At 48.4% G+C, this 25,376-nt stretch overlaps 1 protein-coding gene across 1 annotated transcript in view; it reads right to left on the bottom strand.

The window, feature by feature from the left end:
- Positions 1 to 25,376, bottom strand: part of SEC23A (SEC23 homolog A, COPII coat complex component) — a 1,668,754-nt gene that overhangs the window by 524,935 nt on the left and 1,118,443 nt on the right. The gene's annotated exons all lie outside the window — the stretch shown is intronic.

Genomic DNA, 25,376 nt, shown 5'->3' with positions numbered 1-25,376 from the left:
AGCATGTACTAACAAAGTCTCTGGGAAAGCATGGCAGAAAGAAATAAGAGGCCGGCCTGCGCTTCTTGGACTGATTGCGTCCACCATGAGAACTGATGCCGGCTTGGCCCATAGTTCCATCACTGGCCCTTCTCCTGTTGAATTGAAAGATGTCAGTCTGGTCACAATGCACCTTAGAACGTGATGGGCTCGAAAGCACTAGGGTGTTGACTAAATAAGCTATTAGGCGCTAGAAAACTGCCTGTATTTTGCCATGGGTGGCAGGAGGGATTGTGTCGACCTCTAGCGAAGTGCCCAGGCCACTTGCTTCCTGCAAGTGACCCTGTTCCCCATACAACTCCTGGATCTTCTTCCTCATCATAAATGAACCAACTTGGACATATATGCTCTTCTGGGAAGTGGGAGAAACTCTCATCACTCCGGTGTGGACCGATAGCGCCACTGTATCTGGACCATAGTACAGGGCACCGACATCTGAAGATGCAACAGTGTGCACCTTTGACGTGATCTTTTAGCGCCTTATTGCGGACTCCCTCCCGGCTCTACGAAGCCCAGTGGGATCCATCAACTTGGCCAAAAATGTAGCTGTTGGCACGGGGGCGATCGCACGTTGAAATGCCATGACTGCTAGTGTAGGAGGCCAGAGCCACCGCCCCTGGGGCCCTGGAAAAGATGTCTAGCATATTACTTTGGAACTCCTCTCACTCCTCTTGAGGATTGGGTAGGAAAAGGTAGCTGCTGGGCCGCTTCCTCACTGCCTTTCTTGGAGTGGTGGCTCCTCTTCTTCGAAGATGAAGAAGAGTGGTGCTGCAAAAAACTACCAGGTAATCTCTGCCTCTTGCTGTGCTTCTTTTTTTCATATCGGACAGGGGACCGTTCCCCGGTGCCACCTCCGTACACAGCAACCGCAAACGGGTACATTCATTGCCTTTCTCCTTGTAGAGAAAAGTGAAATGTTTTGCTTCACATTCTGGAAGTGCCTTTGAGTGCATCGACTGGCACGACATGCAGTCCTGCGGGTCATACCCTTCACCAAGTTGGTAAGAGCATATGCGATGCGGGTTTGACACAGACATCTGAAGCCTTCATTCCATGCAGGGTTTGAACCCCGAAGACCTCGTTGGATTCAGCATCACAATACATTCGAGAGACGTAGCATCATAATTTTTAACAAATAAAAGTAACAGCTGTGTTCCTAGTAGCAAGCAGAGTGCATGGGAATAAGAAACTATGGACACAGGGTGCAGCGTCTCTATATACACTGGCCCCGACCTTGTGTCCGGAGCGGAGCACGTAGAGGCATCGGGTGGAGCCGACGCAGAGCGGCGCTGCACCCCCTGGCAGCAGGAAAGGTTTCCGAAGAGCAGCTGGCACTGGGAATTACATATCATAGATGAAGCATCTGTGGGAGGAAGCAGTCTATTAGAATTTTATTTTTAATGGTCGAACTTAAGTTTTGCTAGAACATGAGAAAATAATAAATTCTATATATTGTACTCATCTCATGCCAGAGTTATCTTGATACTCGCGTACAGTTTCAATCCTTAAAAATATTTACTAATCCAATGGGCCGATATGCTATATTACATGGAAAAATGGAAGGCATTAAAATCCTTGTAGTGTCATGATCCCAGTAAATGAGCACAGTTCCCATTCAGGCATACAGGAGAAGCAAGGGACATCACATCTGTCAGCAGGTCAACAGTCAGTAGGTAGAAGCCTGGCACAAATGGCATTTGTACCATTCATAGCACATGCACCCATAGGCTCTCATAGTGCTTACAGTGGTTTTCATACACTAAACAGGACCGCCGCTAGGTCCATTGATAACTTAAAGCACACTCTATACCAATTGCAGAGGCAGCTACTTAATCCCCGCCCCTGCTGGAGCGCTCGCTTCGTGTCTGCTTCGCTGACAGCGGGTAACGCTACCAGCGTCTCTCCTCACAGAACCTGTCAAAGGAGAAAAACAGACATTCGTTTTCACAGAAAAAACAGAATTCCATAGTATTTGAAAAGACTTACCGAAATGATGCATTTCCGAAACGTTTCTTCTGTCAGCAGTTTTTGTTTGTAGATGCAGCATCTTCTGTGAGAAGTTCCCTCACAGCCACAGCATCTTCTTCACAGCAGTCTTTGTTCACGGTCACAGTAGCTTCATTCAGAAGATTCCTCAGCAGACTCTGCATCTTCGAAGGTATTTCTTCTTCAGCTTTCCGAAAACCTGCAAACAAAAGGTATTTCCATTAACGAACAAACTTAATTGAAATAAGAAAGAAGAAGTTTAAATAAGTTACGTACCTGAAGTTTCTTTAAGTTTTCACCGCTAAGTTATTACTGCACTCTTCCTTGAAGGCTGTAATTACTCTGCATAGACAAACTTACGTTTGTTAAACGTTTCTTTATCCCGAGTAATTCTGCAGTTATTATGCAGCCATTAACCTTTCCGAAATCCAAGAACCTGCAAGATTAAGGGAAAATATTACAAAGAGAGATCTCTCCAGCGTAAGAACTACTCAAAATCTAACGAACTATAATATTTTCACCAAATACTTACCCAAGACAACTCTAGAAAAGCAAAGACATTATAAAGACAAGAGTCCATTGAACACCACAGCCTTCCAAGTTCAAAGTTCATCATTCCAACACTCCCCTGTAGAATACAGGATGGAGAGCTCCACAAAACAAACACAGGTGAGAACAGAGGGATTACCAAAGGCACACTGCTATTTAGTAATTTCCCAGAAAATAGATATTATAGTAGTTCTATTGTTATTATTCTCGTTTACACAGTAAAGGAATCTTAAAAGTGCCCATGTAACAGATCCACTAGCTGAGAAGGCATTACGCTACAGGGGAGTCCAGGTAAGCGTTATATTTAGTCAATACGTGGTCCAAATATCGATGACTCTGAATTTTTCTCCAAGATTGCTGAGATGAACAAGTTACTTACCAACTGTAACGTTCTTTCGACTGGATGTTCCTCCCACGCATTCCTTATCTTTAATAAATCCACTTCCAGCATGCTGGCCTCAAAACATTTTTACCACAGTAGAGGGCGCTGCGCCTCAACGTCCCGCGAGGCGGTGTCCCTCGAAGGCCTCCGTATCGGCGCTGACGTCACCATAGGTACAATAAGTCTTGCATAGCGTCCGTTGCTCAGTTCCGTTTTGAGGTGCTGTGTTTGCCCAGGATGAGATGGTTGGTACCTTTGAAGGAGCGAAGGCTGCAACTACAAGGGAAGTTTTACTGCAGGGAAGGGTGGGAGGGGCGATAAGGCATACGTGGGAGGAACATCCAGTCGAAAGAACGTTACAGTTGGTAAGTAACTTTTTCTTCGAATGGATTGTGTCCTCCCACGTATTCCTATCTTTGATAGACTCCCAAAGCAGTAAAGTGTAGAAGGAGGCGGGAGTAAAACCTGATGATTTCTTTAAAGATCACAGAGTGCAGCACAGCTTTCTCAAATTTAGTCTCCTGGCTAGTGGAGGAATCTAGACTGTAGAATTTGGTGAAAGTATGTGCAGACGACCATGTGGCAGCGCCACATATGTCTTTAATTGGAACTCCTCTTTGGAAAGCTGACAAGGCTGCGATACCCCTGGTTGAATGAGCCCCGAGGAGGATCTTTTCCTGCCAATTTATAGCACTCTATGATAGTTAGTATTATCCATCTTGAGATGGTCTGTTTCGTGATAGGTAAACCTAGTTTGTGCCCTGCATACCCCACAAATAACTTATCTGCTTGTCTAATCCTAGCAAGTCTCTTAATGTAAAAACTTAAGGCACGCATGGATCCAGCCTGTGCAATCTCTCTTCCTCTTTCCCTGGATGAGGAGGAGGAAAAAATGAAGGCAAGGTTATCTTTTGTGTGATATGGAATTCTGAGACAACCTTTGGGAGGAAACTCGGCTTCACTTGGAGAACTACCTTATCTTTGTGAAAGATGGTATGTGGAGGTTTGCAAGATAAATCTTGTAGTTCGCTCACTCTTCTGGCAGAAGTTAAGGCTACCAGACAGACAGTTTTCTGAGTGAGAAACCTTAATGGACAGGAATGAAGAGGTTCAAATGGAGTACCCATTAAACATCTTAAGACTAGATTTAAATCCCACAGGGGAACTTGAAAGGAGTAGGGGGAAAAACATTAGTCAACCCTTTCAGAAACTGAATGACTAGGGGCAACTTGGAATATGAAGGTTCCTCAGCCATGCGCTTAAAGATTGATAGCGTGGCGAGGTAACCCTTGATTGTGCCAAATTGAAGGCCTAAATTTGCCAAATATAGTAGGAAGTATAACACCATCAGTGTACTACATGAAGAAGGGTCAATATCCTTATCTCTACACGAGCTGCAAAATTTGTTCCAACGACAGTGGTATAAAGATTTAGTTGCTGGCCTTCTGGCTGAAAGCAACACCTCCATTACATTATCTGGAAGGTCCCAATCTTTATATCTCAACCTTTCAGAAACCAAGTGTGAAGGTTGAGGGTCCTGATATCCGAATGGAAAACTTGACCTTCTTGCGACAGAAGATCCTCTCTTTGTGGAAGACGAATCGGAGGACAGATGGACATGTCTAGAAGCTCTGGGTACCACGTTCTCCTGGCCCGGTCCGGGGCAACTAGAATCATGGGTTTCCGGAATCTGCTCAACCTCCTGATCACTTGAGGAAGGACGGGGACTGGAGGAAACGTGTACAGAAGGGGAAATTCCCTTGAGCAATACCGATCGCACTTCCGGTTGACACTGGTGGCAAACAGATCCACCTGAGGGGTTCCCCAAAGGGCGATGATCTCTTGAAGGACTTCCTGAGCTAGTTCCCACTCGTGGGAGACTGGTCTGCCTGCTCAGAGCATCCGCCGCCGTGTTCTTCTCTCCGGCTAGGTGAACTGCTGACAGAGAGAGAGTCCTCCTTGTATTGCCCAGAACCAGAGCTGCACTGCCTCTGCACAGTGGCAGTGACCCTACTCCTCCTATTTTGTTGAGGTAGTGCATGGCCACTGTGTTGTCCGTCATGATCAGAACATGTGTCCTGTGTACTGATGGCAGGAAAGCTTTCAGTGCTAGCCTGATCGCTTTCAGCTCTAATAGGTTGATGTATAGTCTGGACTTGACTTCGATGGAGACCATCAACCGCTGATGGTTAAGTCGTTGGCATGGGCTCCCCACCCCATGAGTGAGGCGTCCATGACTACGGTTATCTCCGGCCATGGTTGCCAAAACGGTTCTCCTTTCAAGATGTTTTCCCAACAGGTCAACCACTGAAGGTCTCGTGCTACTCTGTCTGTGATTTGTAGGAGATCTGACATTCTTCCTGAGAAATGCGACCATTGGGTCCTTAGCGCCCACTGGAGAGATCTCATTCTCAGGCGAGCCTCTGGCACTAGAAAAATGCAGGATGCCATGAGGCCGAGCAACCTCAAAAAGTCGAACACTGGTAGATGCTGGGCATTTTTAAATCTGGTCACCATCTGAAGAATATCTTGAGCCCTCACCTCTGGTGGCGAGGCTTTTCCCAGGGATATGTCCAGGACTGCTCCAATGAACTGGAGTTTCTGTGATGGTATCATCTGTGACTTCTTTAAGTTGAGGGTGAAGCCCAGCTTTTGGAGGAAGTGGCAAACAATCTAGATGAATCTGAGCTTGTTCCGGGGACACTGCTCTGATCAACCAGTCGTACAGGTAGGGGTAGACATGAATGCCTTCCCTCCTTAGACTTGCTGCCATGAGCACCATTAACTTGGTGAAGACCCTCGGGCAGAGGTTAGCCAAAATGGCAGAATCCGAAATTGATAGTGAGAACTGCCAATGACGAACCTCAGGTACTTCAAGTGCTTGCAATGGATTGGCACATGAAACTAAGCATCCTGAAGGTTCAGAGATACCAACCAATCCTGAAACTGGAGGGCCTGAAGGATTTGAGAAAGGGGTACCATCTTGAACTTGTCCTTCCTGAGGAATTTGTTCAATTCTCGCAGGTCCAAGATGGGTCTCAATCCTCCGTCCTTCTTTGGTATTAGGAAGTAGGAGGGACTACCAACCCTTGTTCCTCTCTGCTACAGGTAGTTCTATGGCACCTTTCTCTAGCAGGTCCGAGATCTCCTGCATAATGAGAGGGTCTGGAAACTTCAAAGAGTTGTTCCCTGATGGATGACTCTGAGGAGTATGTAAGAAAGGTAGGCAGTAACCTTGGGCAATTGTCTCCAGACGTAATAGCCTGCCATTCTGTCAGATCTTGCGTTAACCTGTCTCCTACTGGTGTCTTGCGTGGAGAGACCTCAGAGGGATTTAGGAGCAGCTGACGCATATGCTGAGGGTAAAGCAGCACCTGCTAATGCAGACTTGGTACATTTGCCCCATCCACCACGGCTGAATCGTCTTTGGCCCCTTTGAGATGGCTGCCCTCTGCTTTTTCCGAATGCGGAGTAAAAACGAAAGGGCTTCCCCCTCCAGGACATACCTGTGGGGCGATTTGGAGTTTGACGAATTGCAGCTCCAAGGGATTTGGCTGCCACTTTGGAGGTTTACAATTTCTCCAAACTGTCATCAGCTTTCTTGCCAAATAGTCAGGTGCCGTCAAAGGGCATATTCAGAAGTCTGGCTTGTACTTCAGGCGCAAAACCAGATTTCCGCAACCATGCAAATCTGCGGATTGTGGAACTCGCCGCCATGGTTCAAGACCTGTTTGGAGGGACTCACACATTGCATCCATCCCATCCTTGATGATATTAAAGAATGTGTCTCGTTCCTACCCTTCTCGGAGATGGTCAGGCACTGATGAAGTGCACTCCCAAATGGTGTGGCTGAATCTCGCTAGCGTGCAAGTGGCGTTTACAGACTTAAGTGCCATGCTGCATGCTGAAAAGATCTTTTTAGACATGGCATCAAATTTATTGTCGTCTCTATCTTGTGGTTTAGTGGGGTATGCCGATTTACTACTTGATGACGTCACAGCATGCATTACTAAGCTCTCTGGGGTTGGATGCTTACTTAAGTATACAGGGTCTGAGGCGGACACTCTGTACTTCACAGATAGTTTTTTATTTACTGCAAGGATAACCTCCAGTGTTTCCCAATTTGTAGCGGTTTTCCTCTGCAATGCTGCATGAAAAGGGATTATAGGGTCTTCTTGAGGCCCTTTATCTAAGATGTCTGTTAGGTCATCTTGTTGGCAAGAGGGTGCAGGTGTTGACCACCCCATAAACTCCATAATTCTTGCCATAAGTGCTCTGTAAGACATTTCTGCATGCTCTCCAGGTTCTGGTCTAGCAAAGTCAGCCTCTGGAGAGGTATCTATGCCACTGGCATCTTGTAAAGATTCCTGAAGATCTTTTAGTCTCACTTCCTCATATATTAGTTCCTCTGGAATAGGTACCCTTGTTTGTAAGCCAAAGGGCCTCTCATTATCAGAGTCTTCTCCTTCCTCATAGATAGAGGACAAAGCTCTGAAGTAGTCAGAGCGTGGGTAAGGAACAAGTTACTTACCTGTAACTGTTGTTCTCCAGCATGGGTCTGGCATGGATTCACATGCTCATGAATATTCCCCGTCGTCAGGATGGGAATCCTCAGTAATGAAAAAAATCAGTATCAGTTTCGTTTCTGATCTGTCTTTCTTAGTAGTAACCAATCACTGGTCTCTGGGTCATACTGCCGCCAGCCAATGACTGCCCTCTCCCTAAGCCCCGCCCCTGCCAGCCATCCTCAGATTTGGTAGCACGTAAAGTGGCAGTATGACCAAGTGAAGAGCCGCAGAGGGGAAGGAGGAAGGCATCGCATGCGAATCCACGCCAGACCCATGCTGGAGAACAACAGTTACAGGCAAGTAACTTGTTCCTTCTCCAGCATGGGATCTTGCATGGATTCACACCCTCATGAATATAAGAATACATAGCAGTACACACATGCACAACCACTTGAGGTGGCAAGGCTCAACATTAAGCATCTCTTACCTCCTCACCAGGCTCTCCTTAAGCGAAGAAGTTGCAAAGCACTGCCTGGCTGACTCTGGACTCCTCCCTGGAATCCCGGTCGACGCAGTAGAATCTTGTGAAAGTGCGCGTCGACCCCCACGTAGCAGCCCTGCAGATGTCCAGCAGGGGCACACCAGACAAGAACGCCGTGGTAGCAGCGATCGCTCTGGTCGAATGGGCTGTCGGACGGCCGGGCAACGGTCGGTTTGCCAACCGATGACAGTGCATAATGCAGCCGGAGCGCCATCTGGAAATGGAAGCCTTCGAGAGAACCTTCCCTTGGTTCACAGGTCCAAAGTTCACAAACAGCTGTGGTGTTTTCCGAAAACTCTTCGTTCGGTCCACGTAGAACTTCAGCGCTCTAGCTACATCCAGCGAGTGCAAAGTCCTCTCGGCCGGCGACGAAGACGACGGGAAAAAGACTGGTAACACCAAGGGCTCGTTGAGATAGAAGTCCGACGGCACCTTGGGCATGAAGGAGGGGTGCGTCCTCAGCACCACTCTCGTCTCGTGGAAAGTCAGGTATGGAGGCTTGCAGGAAAGGGCCTGAATCTCTCCCACGCGTCGTGCAGAGGTGATGGCCACAAGGAACGCTGTCTTCCATGACATGAAATTCAACGGAGCCGAATGTAAGGGCTCGAATGGTGGGTCCATGAGCCTGGTCAGTACCACGTCGAGCTCCCACGCCGGGGCTGGGGCCTTCACCGGCGGGAACAATCAGAACAGTCCTTTCACAAACTCCTTCACCAGGCGATAAGACCACAGGGTCGACCGTCCTGCAGTTCTGGTGCATCGGGAAATCGCTGCCAGATCTATCTTGATGGAAGCGTGAGCTAGTCCAGCTTTGGCCAGCGACAGTAAGTACGGTAGCACTTGAGGGGCTGTAATCCGTAGAGGGTTAATTTTCTGTGCACGGCACCAGACAGAGAACCTCTTCCACTTGTGTCTGTAGCACTTGAGAGTTGAGGACGCCCTGGCCTTTGCAAAAGCCTCTCTGCAGTCAGCCGGGATATCGTACCCTCCAACCTCTAGTGCTGCAGGGGCCAGGCCTGCGAGTTCAGCGACTCCGGGTCGTGATGAATAATGGCGCCTCCTTCTGTGGAGAGAAGATCTGCATCCGTCGACAGTTTGACTGGTGGGGACGCTGACAATTCCAGAAAGTCCGGTAACCATATCTGTCTCGGCCACCTCGGTGTGACGAAGATCATCCTGCATCGGGACCTCTTGAGCTGGTTGATGAGCCTGAGCAGAAACGGCAACAGCGGGAACACATACAGGAACCGGCCGTCCCAGGGGAACGAGAAAGCATTGCCCATGCTCCTCAGCTGGGGGAACCTGCTAGCGAACCTCTGGCACTTGGAGTTCGTCGCCGTCGCGAACAGGTAGATTTGGGGTTTGCCCCATCGCCGGAAGAGTTGATCCACTTGATCCTGGCATAGTTCCCACTCGTGGCATGAGCGCAGCTCCCTGCTGAGTGAGTCGGCGATGGCGTTTTATATCCCTGCTAGATGAAAAGGCACCAGAAACATCCACTGGGCAACGGCCCAGTGCCACAAATCCTGGGCTTCCTTGGACAGGGCTGGGGATCTAGTTCCTCCCTGCTTCCGGATGTAGAACATTGTGGTGGTGTTGTCGGTGAAGATCATCACCACCTTGCCCTTGAGGGACGGCAGGAATGACTTGAGGGCCCAGAACACTGCTCGGAGCTCCAGTATGTTGATGTGGAACCTCTCCTCTGGGAGCCACAGGCCTCTCGCGTGAAGATCTCCGGTGTGCGCTCCGCACCCCTCCAGGGAGGCATCCATCGTCACTGTCACCTGGTATGCTGGGGTCTGAAAGTCTGTGCCCGCGGCGAGATGTGCGCGGGTGCCCCACCATCGAATTGCATGGCGGAATACTTCGTTGAGCGAGATCTTGTCCTCGAAGCTGTCCGTCGCTTGCGTCCAACGGGCGTGGAGGAACTCCTGCAGAGGATGCATCCGAAACCTGCACAGGCGCACCAGATAGATGCAAGAGGACATCATCCTGAGAAGGGACTTGATGGACCTCACTCTGGCCACGTCCGTGGCCAGCAGACGCTGTACCTTGCCCAGGATGGCCTGCGTTCTTTCCTCCGATGGCGAGGCCAACTGCGCTACTGTATCGAGTTTGGCTCCCAGAAACAGCACGACCTGCAACGGAACTAGGTGGGATTTGGGGAAGTTGATGGAGAATCCCAGGTCCGTGAACAGCCGGACAGCCTTTGCTGTGTGTTCGACGGCGAGTTCCCTTGTTCCTGCTCGGATGAGCCAGTCGTCAAGGTAGGGGTAGACGTGGATCCCCTGCAGGCGCAGCCGCGCCGCCTCTGGTGCTAGGCACTTGGTGAGCACCCTGGGCACCGACTTCAATCCGAATGGGAGGGCCTTGAACTGGTAGTGCCGCCCTTGGACTACGAACCTGAGAAACTTTGAGTGTCCTTCTAGGATGGGGATGTGAAAGTACGCATCCTCCAGATCCAACAACGATAGGAAGTCGCCTTCGTCCAGCTGGCCCAGCACGTGCTGGAGAGTGACCATCCGGAACTTCTGTGCCTTGATGTATTTGTTTAGCCGACGCAAGTCCAGGATGGGACGCCAACCTCCTGTCTTCTTTCTGACGAGGAAGTATCTTGAGTATACTCCGGAGCCCCAGAGCCTCTTCAGGATGAGCTTGATGGCTCCTTTCTTGAGCATCGCCCTTACCTCTAACAGCAGTTGAAGGACGTGCTTTTCCTTCCTGGCCATGGGCGGAATTGGGGGGCACTTCTTTAGAAATTCCAGAGTGTGCCCGTGGGCCAGGGCATCCAGCACCCAACGGTCGGTGGAGATGGACTCCCACACGCTGACGAACTTTGTCAGCCGGCCTCCTACCGGGGTGCTTCGGTGGGGGCCCGTCACTACAGCCAGTTCAGTCTTGCTTAGAAGCAGCCTTGCCGCCTTGGCCTCCCTGGCGACGACGGCGAGATACAACTGACTTGCCTTGTCCCCTGTAGGCTTCTTGTGACGAGGAGTGGGCCGCCTGAAGGTAGGTCGAGGAACCGCCGCCGAATCCTTTGGAGGCACCTTACTTGCCTCCGGAGTTCAGAAAGGGCGGCCGCCAATGCTGCAGAACTCCCAAGGCCCGAGCCGTCTTCGTGTCGGTCTTGATGGCCTGCAGCGACTCATCCACAGTCTTGCCGAACAGATTGTTCCCGTCGAAGGGCATGTCCAAAACCTTGGCTTGCACGTCCTGGTGGAAATCCGTCGCCTTGAGCCACCCCCGCCGTCGAAGGCAAAGCTGTTGCCCAACAGGCGGAAACCAGTGTCGGCAATGTCCGTGGCCACAGTTATGGCATGGTCCGACGCCACCTCACCCTCCTGTAGGATCGCCAGGGCCTCTTGCTGTCCGGGAGGAAGTCCAACAGGGGGACGATCTTGTACCACAATTCCCTGTCGTAGCGGGCCACAATCCCTAGGGTGTTGGCCGCCTTAATCAACGTCGCCGCCGACGAGATTACTCGCCGTCCCACAGCGTCCAGCTTCTTTCCCTCACTGTCCGGTGGGGAAGTTGAAGATGAAGCCGATGCCCCCCCCCGCTTTCTTCTTGGCCGCTGCTGAGACAACCGAATCCGGGGTCAGCTGCGCCCTAAGGCACAACGTGGAGGCGTCGGGGAACCGGTACTTCTTCTCATACCGGTCCCTCTTGGCAAGTGTCGTGGACGGGTTCTTGTGGAGGGCAAGTCCCTCGTCCCAGATGTCATCCAGCAATGGCACTGCGAGGACCGTCTTCCTCTTGGCCTCACGCCGTTGATAGAGGAAGCTTTCCTTCTTCTACTAAGGGCAGAGCTGAAAAAGCTTGGATGCCTTGGTAATCATGGCGTGGAAGGAGCCAATCTCGTCAGTCGGGGACGCCCGAGGTATTGGAGACGGGAGGCCCGTCCCCTCATCACCGCTGTCGTCATCCGTCCCCGTCGTGGCCATGTCCGTTCCTGTGTCGTCCCTCGGGATCGGGGAAGTCGACATAGGCCGAGAAGGCCGTGAGGGCTGAAGGGGCACTGGATGAATTCTCCTCCTGTTTGGGGGTCGGGGCAGTCTCTCCCTTATCTCCGTGGATAAGGCTTGAATTGCCGTCAAAATGGCCGCCGAGTTGTCCTGAGGCTCGGGTTGCGACGGGCGTGCCGGGAGCGACAGTTGTTCCTCCACGGGAACCTCGTCGTCGTTGTCCCCCTCCTCGGGATTCCTCCCGTGGGGCTGGGCATCTTCCAAATTCTCGGCCAGTTCCACTTCGGAGGTTGGGTTCGTAACGGTCACCGTCCCCCCCTCTTTTTCCACCGGGGTCTTTACGGGGGTCTTCTCAATGGGCTTAAAAGAGGATTCCCTCTGCGGAGGCAGGGAAACTCTGGGCCCCGAGGTCGCCTCCACTGGGATAGCCTCCACAGGCTTCGCCAGGGCCGCAGCGACTCCCTCGATAGCCGGGTGGATCAAGGCATTCGCCGCCTTGGGCGCGCTTGAGGCCTTCACCTTAGGGTCACCGCCTTGCCTCCCTTCGGGCCGGTTCCTTTGAGATCAACCGGGGCTTCTCCAGAAGTTTACCCGGGTTCTCAGATTTTCTCTTCCCAGAGCATTGGCTCGTGGTTGATGCCGTCTGTGAAGGTGCGCCCTGCCTGGCAGCCGAGGAGCCCGACCGTTCGGTGCTCCCGGTGCCCACGGACTCGCGGTACTTTGCCTTCTGTTGGGCCCCCGTCGCCGGGGTGCCCTCACAGGACTTAGAAGACCGTTTGGACTTCTTCTCACCTGCTGGGCTCTTGCCTTCCAGCCAGTTGCAGAGGCGGGTCCGGCGATCGCTCATAGTCCGAAAACACACATCCTTCTCCACGTGCGTTTTGTCCTCGTGGAGGCAGAAAAGGCATTTCAAATGCTCGTCCTCCTTGAACACATTTTGTAGGTTGCATCCAGGGCAGATCCTGAACAGTTTGCCGGGAGTCGAGCTTCCCTTCTCCTGGGCCATGTTCTTCTCGTCCACGAGGTAGGCCTCAGAAACTTCTGGAATCCTCCAAGAAGCGTAACTCTACGAAAACTTCACCCTTGAGGGGTGTAGATAAATCCGAAACGGGTCCCCGTTGATTGGAAGTACAAACGGTGGAGCTTGAGGCTCGATTAAACCAAAAAATGAGATACATTTCTTTGAAAAAGCGCAAAACGCAGTAAAAGCTCGAGAGCTATACCACGAGGACTCCCAACACTTGAGCATGCGGTAAAAATCTGAGGATGGCTGCCAGGTGCGGGGTTTAGGGAGATGGCAGTCATTGGCAGGTGGCTGTATGACACAGAGGCCAGTGATTTGTTACTACTAAGAAAGACAGATCAGAAACAAAACTGATACTGATTTTTTTCTTTACCGAGGATTCCCAGCCTGACGACGGGGAATATTCATGAGGATGTGAATCCATGCCAGACCCCATGCTGGAGAAGGGGTAAAACACATTTCAAGAGATGAGGGAGCCAAATTGGTCGACACTACTTGAGAAAAGTTTGTATTTGTCATTGTAGACGTCATAGGTCTCAACAAACTTATAAACGGCATTGATGTACTAGAGTATGGTCTCGATGTCATCGAGAGAACCGGAACACTACTCGTTGACATCGATATGGTCGTCACCCCTTTCAACGTCTTTGAAGGATCTTTCGATGCACCGAGCACTGATGGCGCGGTAGGGGCATGAGGCTTCGAAGGCATCTATTTCATCGGAGTCGACTGTGTCGATGACGGCGTCGATGACAGTCTTGTGAGTCGAAGTCACATTTGACAGCGGCTTTGATGACCCAGTTTTATGAGAAGGGACTTTGTCTTTACTCGAGGGTTCATGACGCTCTCAAGGGTTTTTATTTGTCGAGGTCGACGACTCAATGTGTTTTTCTTTTTCCGGTCTTTCACCTGGGGTATCACCTCTAGGCATCTCCAAGGGGGACAAGGCCGCGTTCTCGAAGACCCTTAGCATTTTTTGTGTGAAATTCCTCCCACTTAGATGGAGAGCTATTTTTAGTTGGGCAGGTGACCCTTTCAGTGGAGTTAGAAGATGAAGAGGAAGGTGATCTATGACGTCTTTTCTTAGTATGTCTCGATCTAGAGGAGTGGTGAGAACCACTTTGAGATCTCGAGCGGGAATGTTTTCTCCGATGGCGAGGAGACGAATGACTCGACTCGGCCAAGGACAATTTTGACAGGGTAGAGGATTTAACGTTTTTACCTTTTTCCAGCTTCCTCCTAAGCTCCCTCAAGGCTTTCGCCGTCATGGACATACATTCCTCACATTCCGAACACTGGTGATCTGAGCCCAGGCACCACAGGCAGATCCTGTGAGGATCAGTTAACGATATCTTTTTTCCACAATCCAGACATTTCTTGAAGCCAGATTGTGGCGTTGATTAAGCGGATGAAGATGCCATCGTACAATTGAAGATTTTTCAAGGAAATGTATGTTTTTCGAAGGAATTTGAAGTTTTTTTACTGAGGAACCGAGCGTTGCGTCTGCGAGGCTTATGAAGCATGGAAAAAAAAAACTGAGCAACGGACGCTGCGCGAGACTACTTATACCTATGGTGACGTTGGCGCTGATACAGAGGCCTTCGAGGGACACCGACTTGAGGGACGTCGACGCGCAACACCCTCTACTGTGGAAAAAAATATCCGATACCAGCAAGCTGGAAGTGGATTTATCAAAGATAAGGAATACGTGGGAGGACACAATCCATTTGAAATGCGAGTTCTTTCCATTGGTACTAATTATCTGAGGCAGAGACTTCAATATGATATTTGATATTAGTAAGGCCCGCACAATTAAGTCTGCAAGGTCTTCTACTGAAGCTGCCTGTGCTATATTAGAATCAATACACAGCCTAGAGTTGGTGAATGTGTGGTACATATTCCATAATAACTGCTGCAACAACACCTACAATTCATCAGTACATAATTCCTCTACACGTACTGACATGTAGTTAATCCCGACTTCACTCCTAAATGAAATTAATACATTCGAGAGCCTGCAGAGAACAACATCTGATCACTGGACTACAACTTAAGATTTGAATAAGGGAGATTACTAAATAATGTATTCACTGGAGGATCCAACCATGACATTGTGTGTGCATCCAATATATATATATGTAATATCAAATTGGCTTTTGAATTGAACACTGCATCAGTGAACTCAACTACAGCACTCTAGCAAGCATCCAATGTATATATTAGGGATATTGCCAAGTCTACAGAATTTAGTATCTGGAGGACTATTAGGAATGGTATCAACAAATGCGAAAAAGAACTATATAAATATGAACTCTAATATTCTGCAATCCCTAGCGAGGCATATCTTTTAAATATCCAAAACACCCTTAATAAATTTCTCTCTACCACTGACAGTGAAGTGAAATTCATTGCAGCACCTATTGCTGCTAGATGATATGGTGATGGTGATAGACCAGGGAGGATATTAGCACAATTATTTGCACAAGACAGAGAAGGTGGCTGTATCTCACATGTGGTTATTAACGAGGGAAATACTATAGCCACTAGTAATGAAATAAAAACAGTTTTTCGAGATTATTATTCAGATTTCTACAACCAAAGGGACCTATGCTCCGTCTGAGAAACACAAACAATTGTTCATGAACTGCTGATCACTCAATTAATTGTCAGTTATTACCAATGCACAAATCTCAGAAGAGGAATTGATGCAGACTATAGACGATTTATATCCTAGGAAAGTCCCACGGTCATAAGGTTTGAACACTGAATTTTGTAAACAATACAAAAGAATTTAGGGTCCATACCTGCTAAAGGTATAGAAGGAATTCATGGCAGAACAGATGTTTAATTCATCAATGCATAAGGCCACTGTTACAATGCTAATAAAGCCAAGTAAACCTACCACTGATTGCAGTACCTATTTTCTACAGACCTCTCTCCTTGATCAACGTAGATAACGAGTTATTCGCACAATTCCTTTCCAACAGATTATTGATGTATTTGAGGCACATTATCCATCCAGTTAAATGTGGTTTTATCCTTGACCATTTATCCTTGGCTCCCTAAACCTCAGTAGAGTATTTAATATTAGGTCACAAACTGATGCCAAGGTGCTTGCTTTAGCTGCCGCACTTGATACTCAGCAAGCCTTCGATGCTATATCCTGGCACTTCCTTTTTGAAATGCTGTGCAAATGCGTCTTTGGCAGACACTTTGTTTCATACATCAAAATCCTTTGTACGTCACCTTTAACTGTAATTTACATGAATGGAAGAATGTCTTCGCCTCTAACAATTGGCAGCAGTATAAATCAGGGATGTTTCCCATTCCCACTCCTGTTCACCACTGTAATTGAACACCTGACTGGCAATTAGATTAAACCATGCACATATGGGAAACCGGCTAACGGGTTCAATGGAAATTATATCACTTTATGTCTGTGAGAAAATATGGAATGTATAATGTTAGATATATCCAGGTATGGTGGCCTTTTCGGCTCAAGCATCAACTGAGCCAAGTCAGAAAGTTTTCTGCTAACAGATGTCCCTACACAAATGTCTAATATAAAGGATTTTACCTGGTCTCCTAAACATATAAAATATCTTGGTATGAAAACATCCCGATCTATGTAATTATTATATATATTATATATAGATAACTTGGGCGATTATCTTTCACAATTATCTTCTAAGCTACATCAAAGGATATGCCTCTTTTTATCCATACACAGTAGACCGCCCTCATCAAAATGGTTATCCTCCCCAAACTATTGAATTTCTTCCAAAATATAATGATCTGGCCTGAGGACATTTCTATGGAATTATGGTACAGTTTTCATGAAATGGGCAGATGTTACTAAACCATAAAAACAAGGGGCATTCATGGCTCTATTATTTAGTAGCACAGCCTATGTATGCATCCCTTTGGTTTATGAATGACTCCATTCCCTCTCACCTAAACATTGAGAAATTGGCAGCTGGCGAACCCCATTCTTTGGTGATCACATCTCAATACAGTGAGCCTTGCCCACTTTGACCCTGATAAAGCAACTCTAGAGCCTGGCAAAAAATACTGTTTACCTGATTTGGATAAACAAGATAATGGGAACATTCCTCTATGGAACGAAACTGCATTACCTCTGACATCACATGGAGCTATTCAGAAAAAATTGTCATTGCTTCAATTAAATACACTTTGGGAAGTGTTCCCACACAGTCAATTCTACAAGGGGTAAGATATTGTGACTGCCGCACAAAATAATCTATTGCTACTACTGAAATACTAAAGGCTTCATGCAGCGTTCAAAGTCATATGGCCATCATTCCTGAAAGAGCTGCCTGCAGATCCATGTCTTGCATTCGTAATCCACTCTGGGGGATGCCGTGAGATTGCATTCTCTCTGTATAGAATGATGCTTGATCATATACCCATGAGACCACAGATACAATGGTTGTATCTGTGACACAAGACGGTTGGTTGTGCATGTGTAAATTAACTGGAGATTTACAATTATCCAATTCAAGACCCTTAATAGATGGTACTTCACCCCAGCCAGAATACGATTATTTTTGCAAGATTGTGAGTGCTGTTGCACGCGGTGTAAAGCAGAGGAAGTTGATTATAGCCATATGTTACGGCTTTGACCTCGAATAAGTGAGTTCTGGAAGGAAGTTGCTGTATCTTAGAATACACATTCCAGTTGTTTCAGAGAATTTGGGAAAATGTGAAAACTGAAACGCTGGTTTCTCAACCAAGGGCTCCTACTCGCTAAGAGAAGTATACTTTAAAAGTGGTCACAAAAGAGTACTCCAAATAAAGACACTTGAATGACTGACTCAAATAGGATCAACTACAATGAGGAAGTACTGAGTGGGCACCCACTGTCTCCACGGCCAAGGGTATCTCATCAGACTTTAGAGTAAACGTATTCACCATTACTTATAAGAAGAACAAGTTACTTACCAACTGGTAATGTTCTTTCGATTGGATGTTCCTCCAACGTATTCCTCATCTTAGAGGTATTCCATCCAGCTTCAGCTGCTTCGGAAAAACATTTCGGCAGAGGGCGCCATGCGTCGATGTTGTCGAGTCAATGGTCCCTCGAAGGCCTCCGTCGAGGGTGACGTCATCGGGTGTATAAGTAGCACGTGCGGCGCCCGTTGGCCTCAGTTCTGTGTTTCCCCCTTCATGATTGATTTTTTCACTGTGTAGACTGTGCCAGCAGACAGGTATTTGCCTTGTGAGAGTTAGAGTGGCAATAGCCCGGACAAATCTACAGAGGGGTAGGATGGGAGGGCAATGAGGAATATGTTGGAGGAACATCCAATCGAAAGAACGTTACCAGTTGGTAAGTAACTTGTTCTTCGAGTGGATTGTGTCCTCCAACGTATTCCTCATGTTAGATAGACTCCCAAAGCAGTATGGACAATTTCTCTGGATGAGGGATCAGATTTTTTCGATACCCTTAGATGGCTGAATATAGTACTGCTTTATCAAAATTCAGCTCCTTAGACTGGGAAGCATCTAGACTATAGATTTTGAAAAAGTATGCAGCGAGCACCAAGTTGCTGCTTCACAAATGGACCTTATAGGAACACCTCTTTGCAGGGCTGCCGAAGAGGTGATGTCTCTGGTGGAATGAGCTCTTAGACCTTCTGGTGGTGTTACGCTCACCTGGCTCCCACAGAGGCGTCGATCTGGACTGGACTGGTGCAGTCTTCCACAATGTGACGCGTAGGGCCGAGATGACGGACTGGACTGGCCCACCTAGCTTCTTTTGCTTGGCCCGTAGGAATATTCTTCTGCAAGTGGAGAAAGGGAATTAACCACCCGTGGAGTTGAGCGTAAATCCCCCCCACCCCGCTGTTCTCCCCACTGATCACCTTGGATGTTCCCTCTTATAGTCTCACCTGATGATTTGAAAAGATGAGCTCTCCATCCTGCATTGAGCGCGGGGGCGCGTAGATAACCAGTTGCTTCACTGGCTCAAAGGAATTGGTGAGTTCCAGGACAATATTGACTCCGATATTCCCGGCAAGATGCCGTAAGTGTGTAGTTTGTAAGAGTTCAAATGCCTGACTTTCACTCTTGTCCAATTCCTTGCAGGTTGCAGCTTGACCCTATTGAAGAGTTCCTTGTGGCAACCGGTAATGTTCTGGTAAGGATTTGTATTATCCAACACAGTTCGATAAAATAATGTCCATATGTAACCTGTTGTTTTCTCCCTTATTCAGGCGCTGAGAGAAAGTATGAAGTCTCGGGGAATAATGCCTCCGGGGTAAAATCAGGTAAGTCTTTTGTGGTGAGGTGGGTTCCCCTTGTTAGTCCCTTGTTTCACCTTGCTGTCCTTTTGTTTCCCCTTAAGGGCCGGGGTTCGGCTAGGATGCAGTGGAAGCTGCGCCGACCCGTGAAGAAGAATAATACCCCCGGTGGTAAAATCAGGTAAGTCTATGGGGGGTATTCCTCTGTGTATTCCCTTGGCTCATCTTGCTGTTCTTGTCTTCTCCTTAGGCGCCAGAGTGCGGCGGTAACATGCAGGAGTATGCGGTGAAATGTGAAGATGCTGCGAAGGCCGGTGAGGTCAGCGCGGCGCTACAGCAGGTGAGGCGACGCGCATAAAATAACTTCTTTCTTCCAGCTCGAAGGCGCGATGGATCGGGAATTCAGGTAAGGATCAAAGGTATTGCTCTTGTTCTAATCTTTTCTCCTTCTTTCTCCCTTTTTCTAGGAGCTCCAAACTCGAGGCGGGCGTGGCAGAAGACTGGATGCAGACTTGCAGGCATGGTGAGCGTTACGCTGCTGGATGCAGAATAACGCGAAGCGTGTGCTGCTCTTCGGGCGTGGTTTAAATAGCTTCCAAAGTAGTCCCAGGTAAGTATTCCTCCCCAGCCCCACCCGAGTAAAAAAATAGTCCCTAGGTAAAATAGTCCCTTCCAAGCCTCATTTGGCTTGGAGCTCTTGCAGCATGGTCTGCATCAGGTAAGTTTGCAGCATGGTCTGCATCAGGTACATTTTAATCTATGAACCTGGTGCCTATGGCGCAAGGACTGACTCTCCATATAAGCCTAGCGCCATAGGCGCCAGGACTGCCCCTAGCAGGGGTTGTTGGCCTTGCTTGGGGTAACTTGATGCCTGCTTCCGGGGTTGCTGGACTTGGTCTGGCTCCCCGGGGGTAGCATCATGACAGGTGGGTCTTTTTGAGCTAATCTGTAGCATTCTGAAATAGAAAGCACAATCCAGCGTGATATTGTTTGTTTTGTCACTGACTGATCCAATTTCTTTCCTGTATAGCCAATAAACAGTTGATTGTCCACTCTAAGTTTAGAAAGCCTAGAGATATAAAAGCTTAAAGCTCTTTTTGGATCCCACCTGTGTAATCTTTCCTCCTCCTTACTAGGATGAGGTGGAGGATAGAATGCGGGTAAAACAAGTATTTGACTTAAATGAAAATCAGATACCACTTTTGGTAAAAATGAGGGTTTAACCCTAAACACAACTCTGTCCTTATGGAACATAGTATAGGGTGGCCCAGAAGGCAGTGCCAGCAATTCGCTCACTCTTCTTGCATATGTTAAAGCAACTAGGAAAGCAGTTTTCCATGTCAGTAATCTTAATGGACAAGTGTGCATAGGCTCAAAAGGAGCACACATTAAGAATTTTAGGACTAGACTGAGATCCCAAATTGGGACTTGAAAAGGGTGAGGAGGAAGCACATTAGTGAGTCCTTTTAGGAATTGCACTATCAAAGGGATTTTGAAATAGGAGCATTCTTCTGACGGGCGCTTGAAGATGGAAAGCGCAGCAAGATAACCTTTAATGGTTCCAACATTTAGACCTCTATGTGCTAGGGACAGGATGAAAGACAATACTTCTGGAATAGAACATAAAAAAGGATCGACATTCTTTTCTCTGCACCAGTTGCAAAACTTTTTCCAACGGCAATGGTATAGAGACTTTGTTGCCGGCTTTCTTGCCGAAAGCAACACCTCCATGACGTCATCTGGGAGGTCCCAATCCTTGTATGTCAGCCTTTAAGATACCAAGCGTGAAGGTTGAGAATTTTGACCTCTGGATGGAGAACCTGACCATCCATATGAGAGCGAAGGTTCTCTCTCTGAGGAAGACGTACTGAGGGAAAGATGGACATGTCTAGAATGTCCGGGTACCATGTTCTCCTGCCCCAATCCGGGGCAATTATGATCATGCGGCTCCCGAAGCGTCTCAGTTTCCTAATGACCCGAGGAATGAAGGGGATCGGAGGGAACACGTATAATAGTGGGAAATTCCACTCCACTACGTAGGCGTCCTCCAGGGCTTCTTTCGGGGGATATTCCCTTGAGCAATACCTTTCACACTTCCGGTTGATTCCAGTCGCAAATAGGTCTACTTGAGGGGTTCCCCAAAGGGCGAAGATCTCTTAAATGACTTGCTGAGCCAGTTCCCACTCGTGGGACACCGTGCTCTGCCTGCTCAGAGGATCTGCCGTCATATTCTCCTCTGCGGCTAGGTGAACTGCTGTTAAAGAGATTCCTTCTCGAATTGCCCAATACCAGAGCTGCATTGCCTCTCTGCACAGAGGTAGTGACCCTACACCTCCTCTTTTGTTTAGATAATGCATGGCCACTGTGTTATCCGTCATTATCAGGACATTTTTTCCTCTGACAGACAGCAGGAAAGCTTTCAACGCTAGTCTGATTGCTCTCAGCTCCAGAAGGTTGATGTGTAGTTTGGACTCTGATGGAGACCAACGACCGCTGATCGTCAGATCGTTGGCATGAGCTCCCCACCCCTTGAGTGAGGCGTCTGTCACTAGTGTGATCTCCGGCCAAGGTTGCCAAAAAAGTTCTCCTTTCAGGATATTCTCTGAACAAATGCACCATAGAAGAACTTGACGAACCTTGTTCGGAATCTGGAGAAGATCCGTCATTCGACCCGAGAACTGGGACCATTGAGTCTTTAGAGCCCAATGAAGGGATCTCATTCTCAGAAGTGCCTCTGGCACCAAAAAAATGCAGGATGCCATGAGGCCGAGTAACCTTAAGAAGTCGTAGGCCTGGAGATTTTGGGCATTTTGGAATTTGGAAACCACCTGAAGAATGTCTTGAGCCCTTGACCTGGGGGGCGAGCTCTTTCCCAGGGATGTATCTAATACGGCTCCTATATATTGGAGCCGTTGAGATGTCATTTGTGACTTCTTGAAATTGAGGGAGAAGCCCAGTGTGGAGGAAGTGGCAGGTGACTTTCAGGTGATCTAGCGCCTGTTCGGCAGAACGTGCTCTTATCAGCCAATCGTCCAGGTAGGGGTAGACGTGAATCCCCCCTCTCCTGAGGTGCGCTGCCACTACTACCATCAGTTTGGTGAAGACCCTCGGGCGGAGGGTCAATCCGAATGGCAGGACTCGAAACGGATAGTGTGAGTCGCCAACTACGAACCTCGGGTATTTTCTGTGCTGGGATGAATCGGCACATGAAAATAAGCATCCTGGAGGTCCAACGACACCAACCAATCCTGGAGTTGAAGGGCCTGAAGGATCTGAGAAAGGGTAACCATCTTGCACTTGCCCTTGCCCTTCCTGAGGAACTTGTTCAAGTTCATTAAGTCCAGGATGGGTCTCAGTCCTCCGTCCTTTTTGGGGATCAAACAATACGGGGAGTACCATCCCATGTTCCTCTCCGCTGCAGGTACCGGTTCTATAGCACCTTTCTCCAGCAGGGTCAAAACTTCTTGCTGTAGGAGCGGGTCTGAAAACTTCAAAGGTTGGTGGATTGCTTTGAGGCTGCGTTAGAAAAGGAAGACAGTAACCTTGGGCTATTATTTCTAGAGCCCAAACATCTCAAGTAATGGCTCGCCATTCTTGCAGATGCTGCGGCACCCTGCCTCCTGCAGGTGTCTTGTGATGTAAGTCCTCAAAGCGGTTTTGAGGCGGTTGCTGCAGCCACTGATGGCAGAGAGGCTGTAACTAGAACTGGCTTTGCACGTTTTCCTCGTCCACCGCGAGTGGCCTTTCTCTGGCCCCTTTGACTGGCCATTCCTCTCGCACTTCCATATGGGGAGTAGTAACGATAGGATTGTCCCGCCAAGATTGACTTGATGCACGAAAAGGCTGAGGCTGCCTGATGGCAGCTCCCAAAAACTTGGCAGCTGCCTTTGAGGTCTGCAACCTCTCAAGGCTCTCGTCAGCCTTGCTGCCAAAAAGGTGAGACCCGTCAAAGGACATGTTTAGAAGACGGTGTGAAACCCGACTTCCGTAACCATGCAAATCTGTGCATTATCGTGAAACTGCCCATAGACCTGCTCACACTTTCAACAGTGTCCAATCCAGATTCAAGGGATTCCTGCATAGCCTCTTTTCCATCTCTAACGATGGCTAGGAATCCTTCCCTTTCGTCCCTTTCTGATATGTGCTCCGCCACCATCGCAATGCACTCCCACAGAGTGTACGAAAACTTTGCCAAGGCACATGTGGAGTTGGCTGATTTTAATGCCATACTCCCAACTGAAAATACCTTCAGTGCCCAGCCGTCCACACGCTTATCGTCCCTGTCTGGAGGGATAGAAGGGTACGCCAGTTTGTTAGAAGTTGTGGCTGCCTGTATGACCAAACTCTCGGGAGTGGGATGTTTAGACAGATAGCCGGGGTCGCTACTGGCAGGGTGGTATTTTGAAGTATGGGATTTATTCACTGGCAGAATAGAATCAATTTTTGGCCACCCTATTTTGCAAGGCTACGTGAAAAGGTAGTATTGAGTATTCAGTTATTAGGACCATGATCCAATATGTCTGTTAGATCATCTTGGGCGAATTGGGCTGGAGATCTGGCCCATCCTAATTTACCTATTACTTTTGTCATTAGTTGACGGTATGATGGACTGGCATGTTCTCCTGGTTCTGGTCTACCAAAGTCATTTTCAGGAGACTTATCAATAGCACTTGCACTGTGCAGTGATTCAACCAAATCCCTCATCCTGCTTTCTTCTGAAATCAGGCATCTGGGACACTTGGAGTGCTATATTCTAGCCCAAAAGGTACATTCTCCTCATCGGATTTCTCCTGTTCCTCAAAAATTGAGGTCAGGGACTTGAAAAACTCTTTCCTAGGAAGAGGTTTGAGAACCTTTTCAGGGAGAGGTAGTGGAGTGTTAATGGGTCCTGAAGGCATCACAGTTCTTGTAGCCTTCTCTTTCCCTTTTTCTTGCTAATCTTGCCGAACTGGAGGATTTGGCGTCAAGGGCTTCGGGGTCGACGTCGACAAAGGCGTTGATGGCGTCGACGTAATACCCGTCTTCAACGGCGCCGGCTTCAAGGGCGTCGAGGCGCTCTTCGAAGACTTGCCCTTCGAGGTGCTTTCGGTCTCGGACTGCGTCGGTGACCTCGAGCGGTCGACTCGATGTCCTAGAAGGTTCTCTATCCTTCCTCTTTCGATCACCCGGGCTTTAGGGTGCGTGAGTGTCGGAGCGATGACGCTCCCGGCTGGCTTCCGAGGAAGACGCGGACCGAGGCTTCGCTTTCTCGAACACCGCCATCATTTTGACCCTGAATGCTTCCCATTCTTCAGATGATAAATGTTTAGTGGGACATTTCATCCTTTTTGGCGATTCGTCCGAGGACGAGGTGGAGGGGGACCTGTGGAGTCGTTTCTTCGATTTTTTTGTCGAAGACGATGAGCGATGGGAATTGCTTCGGGACCTGGACCAATGCCTTTCGCGTCGAGGAGATTTCTCCTCACGGGACTTCGACTCAATGTTAGAGGCTTTACGGTCGGGTTTATGACCTACCTGTAGTTTTCCCCTCCTCTCTCGCAAGGCTTTCCCCGTCATCGCCTGACACTTCGTACAGGCCTCCATGTCGTGACCTTCTCCGAGGCACCACAAACACTCTCGGTGAGGGTCGGTGATCGACATTTTTCAACCGCACGACTTGCACTTTTTGAAACCCGATCTCAGGGCCGTGGTCGGCGTCGATGACGAGGACATATTTCGCTATCTTTCTTTATTCTTCACAGAACTCGAGGCACGCCGAATCTCTGAAGCAATGTATACTGCGGAAAAACGGAACTGAAGCCAAGAAGTGCCGCGCGTGCTACTTATACACCTGATGACGTCACCCTCGACGGAGGCCTTCGAGGGACCATCGACTCGATGACATCAACGCACGGCGCCCTCTGCCGAAAAAAATTCTGAAGCAGCTGAAGCTGGATGGAATACATCTAAGATGAGGAATACGTTGGAGGACACAATCCACTCGAAAGACAATTATTTATGCTATACTGTGTCATGATATTTCTACACCTCAAATGTACGTTATTTGACATGCCTGAACTCAATGAAACGTGTAATTGTAACTTATGTCCTACATGTTTACATACATTAATTAAATTAATCTT

This window comes from Ambystoma mexicanum, chromosome 14 (genome assembly GCF_040938575.1).
Source record: "Ambystoma mexicanum isolate Mex_15411 chromosome 14, UKY_AmexF1_1, whole genome shotgun sequence".
NCBI classification, from domain to species: domain Eukaryota; kingdom Metazoa; phylum Chordata; class Amphibia; order Caudata; family Ambystomatidae; genus Ambystoma; species Ambystoma mexicanum.
This window is presented reverse-complemented; position numbering and strand designations above follow the sequence as displayed.